Genomic DNA, 4,376 nt, shown 5'->3' with positions numbered 1-4,376 from the left:
CAAGAAGAATCGTTTGTCATTTACAGGGGTTTAAAGATGCAGAGGCCCATTCACCATATATAACACTCACGTTGTAGCACTGGAATGTGGTAGAATCTTGGAGGCAGAAATAGCGATGTTTACTTGGTTATTTTTGGGTTGTATTAAAAGGAGTGCAGAGAGTGTCAATATGTGAAGGCCGGGAAACCGGAGGAGGTTTGGATGGTCGGAACTGTCGACTTTGTGTGGAGTGTGTGCATGCATGTAGGTGTTAACAGGCTGATGAACAGGATGCCAGACGGGCAAAACAAAAGGCCAGACGGGCCAGGCAAACAAAAGGCCAGACGGGCTAACCAGACGGGTTAAGTTTAAAAGCCATACGGGCTTGTGAAGAGTAGCCATACGGGCTCAGAAGAATAGCCATACGGGCTCAGTTTAAAAGCCATACGGAGGATTTCTTCAGGAAAATTTAGATTAAGGGGGAGATTGTTGGGATTTTAATCTAAATTTTATGTTTACGTTATGTTTTGTTTGTTTGAATAAGTCAGCCTGGTTCAGTGTATTAGTAACAGTACGTAGGATTAGTACGTGGAAGTTAGGTGTAGTACTGGAGAAATAATAGGAAGTGGTTGCTGTTTTCACGCTACCACCTTGTTTGTTTAGTTCTATTTAAACTCTTGTAATCTTTTTATTATGCAGAAGATATAAAATGTAGTCTCAGGAGTTTATTGGCTCTTGTACATATATATTTTCATCTTGTCTTATATGAAGTTATCATTTTAGTAGTTTAATTTTAACACCTTTATATATTTATATTCCCAGGACGCCAAGGTAAACAACAAACACATATCCCAGTATCATTTCTCATCTCCAACATTGGTCAGGTGGCGGCTTTAATGATTGGCGCAGATAAATTCATAGCAGGGACCTTGCCATCAGGGGCGGAACGAGGATTTGGAATCCACCTGGGCTGGGTGAAAGAGAGTGTGGAAACGTTTACAATCCAATAATTATGTATAACAGAGATAAAGGGTTAAGGGATTTAGTTTTAAAACTAGGCTGATCAGAAGACCGGTCACTGAAGACAAATAAGTACAAAATATAAAATAAAATATGTACAAGACCTACAAACAAATTTTTTTATATATTTATATTTGAAACAACTACAAATTTTTGTAAAATAATTTTAACAAGACCTAGAAATAAATGACACATAAGTGGCAATAATTTACTAAAGGTAAAAGCATTCCAAGGGAGGTTAAGTGTACACGGCCATCTGGGGACCAAATGGGATGTGAATTGTGAATGAGAATGGGATTTTAATTAAATTTATAATGCTATAAATTTCAAAATGCCAACTAAAATAATTTGCTTAAATTTGTAAAAAATTGTATATAATCTGTACAGTTCTCTCAACTGATACTCAATTGTAAATTTTCACGTTTAGACCACATGGCATGTGCAAAGAACTACAATAATGGTACAATAAATTTAGACACTTGATACATGATATGTATTTAACTACTGGCGGGTCTTGGCCTCCAAGTCTGCTGTGCTTGACTATGATTAGGCTGAATTGGTCTGTTCCTGTTTGCATTGCTGGAATAACCAAATGGACCTGGCTGCAACCCAACCCCAGCCATGGGCTGGTTCCCCCCTTGCTATCTCAGTTTCTTTTGGACTTTCATGTAGGTAAGAGCAGGGTTTTCCATACGGGCATTGGTTTCCAGCAAAAAAAAACCTGCAAAGCATCATCCCACCTGGTGTTTTTGGATAATTATCGGATGCCCGTTTACTTTTAGCATGCACCAATTCTTCCCAATTGGGTGGTGAATCATGCAGCTCTTCCAAGCCATGGGCAAAGGTACATTTCTCCCCTTTTGGGCTGCTACAATATGTACATGATACATGATGAAATAAAGACAACCATAACATCCATAGTAACCCCTAAAATCAATAAATTTTTACCTTCGAACCATAAGAGGTGTTTATGGATCTTGATTTTTCTTGGAGCATCATCTTCATTGTTTACTGCATCGAAGAACAACATACTCTCTATTTCAATAAAGATATTCATCTAGAAAATAAAGATAATACGAATGAAATCTCTTTTTTATATCCGATTTTGATTTTGGTTCAATTTCAAATAGAATTCAAAATTTTGAAGATCATGAAATTCAAGAATTTATGTATAATCAATTCCAATCATATCAAAATGAAATGGATACCCATGGGGTACGTGTGTATATAAGAATGCTTAAAAAACTTATTTAGGCCATTACTTACCAATCATATGTGGTTGAAAGTTACGTATATATATCGATTTTCGATCATATCAAGCAAACAATTTAATCACTTGCGAAGATGAGACATATATGGAATGTGAGTGTAAAAGAAAGAGAAAAGAAGATAAGAGAGATGATGGTATGGAATGACGACGAATAATATTAGATTGGTTTCTTTTATAGAGTGTTATGGAAGGATATCGAATTATCTAGAAAGTTCTTGAGTATGTGAGTGTTGGGTATAAAGAAATATATATGACACACAAATGTTACAAAATAAAAAACTGGCAATTAGAATGACCTCAAGTGTATCGTAAATAAAAATAAGTTTTATTTCACTCAAACGCATTATAATTTTCTTTAATGCACACTTAGCGAAGGCAAAGGAAACCGAATCACGAAAAAAAAGTGATACTAATTTAATTTTGCATAAATTCTAAAACCCTAAAGTCACATGTTCTCATCCACTGAAAAACCAGTAAAACATGACCTTAAACAATTAGGGGCTGGTATTGTATCAGGATTTTTAATGACTTTTATTGACTTTTAAAATCTTGGTGTATTCAATTAAGACTTTTAAATACTCCTTAAAAGTAAAGAGGTATTGTATCAGGATTTTTAAAAAGTCTTTCAAAGTTTGAGGTATTGAATTACAACTTTTAAAGAGTTATTAAAAGTCAGTTGTTATTCAATATATCAATGACTTCGGTGGAAAAATATAATTGATAGACTTTTAATGACTTTCTATAGAAAATTGCATATATTTTTTCAGAAAATTGTCAGGCCATTCTTGAAAAGATTTGACATGACTTTTTCTTCCCTCAATTAACCAGTCGCTCCAACCTAGGGTTCAACCTCTGCGAAAAGTCTCCCTAATTCATCCTCTGTGAAAAAGGTTCCTTTTCTTCTCTATTATGATTCTCTATTATCATTATGTGTTTTTAGATATATATAGATCTACTTGCTTCAGCTAATAATAATATGTATATGTTACTTGTTTTTTATTTTTTCTGCATATACACATATATGTATCAATATGCACAGAAAAATGGGCGATGCATGTCAAGAGAACGACAATCCGAAAGGAAAAACTGCTGGGTATAAGACTTGGACAATTGAGGAAAGTAATGAGTTATTGAATCTCATGGTTGATGCCGCAAAACGTGGTTGGCGAGATAGTAATGGTTTATTCACGAAGGTTACCGTGGAGAAAAAGATTCTTCCTGTTCTGAATGAAAAGCTTGGTTGTCAAAGAACTCATCCCCAATATGTTAGTCGTTTGAAGTGGTTTAAAGCTAGATACACCAACTATTCAAAATTGATGTTGTTTAATTCTGGATTTGGATGGGATCCTATAACAAAAAAATTTACTGCTCCAGATGAAGTTTGGGAGGAGTATTTTAAGGTTATTTATTTATTTATTAATTTATTAAAAATTGAGTTTTTTTTTCCAAACTTTTGACATGATTATTATACTAACATAATGTTTTTCATCAGGTACATCCTACTCACAAAAGTTATCGTACGGACACTTTTGGAGATTATGATGATTTAAGAATTGCAGTGGGAAATGGAACTGCTATCGGAAAGAATGCCATTGGACTAGGAGATGATACTGATGCAAGAACTTATGACAATGAAGCAAGTAAAAAACATCAACCTTTGGATGATTTGGTTTATGATTATAATACTGAAGCTTATACACCGGATGATTTTCAAGATCCTTTGGCCCAACCTTCTGAATCTATTAATCTTGATGCTCCTCCCCCTCCAACACTTAATAAAAAGCGCAACCGGTCTGAGTTCGAGGGAAATTCTAGGATATCTTTCAAAAGTGTTTTTTCTCTAATAATCTTGGATAGCTTAAGAAAAATTTGCGGATACATCCTATAAAGTTTTCGAAAGTGTTCAGGATCCTCATTTAAAACACCATGAATATATTCATATCCTCTTGAATTGACAGGTCGCCTAGTTAGTGAACGTGGGATGCTTTGATTAGACAAGGTTACCGTGTGCTTATTGAGCACACGAAGCACTTCTTCATGTACTGTCAACAAAGTTTTTAAAATTTCCTGTCGTTGTTCTTTCCTTTCTTCCTCTTCAGCCATCTCT

Source organism: Daucus carota, chromosome 6 (assembly GCF_001625215.2).
Source record: "Daucus carota subsp. sativus chromosome 6, DH1 v3.0, whole genome shotgun sequence".
Taxonomy (NCBI): Eukaryota; Viridiplantae; Streptophyta; class Magnoliopsida; order Apiales; family Apiaceae; genus Daucus; species Daucus carota.
Note: the sequence above shows the minus strand (reverse complement) of the source record.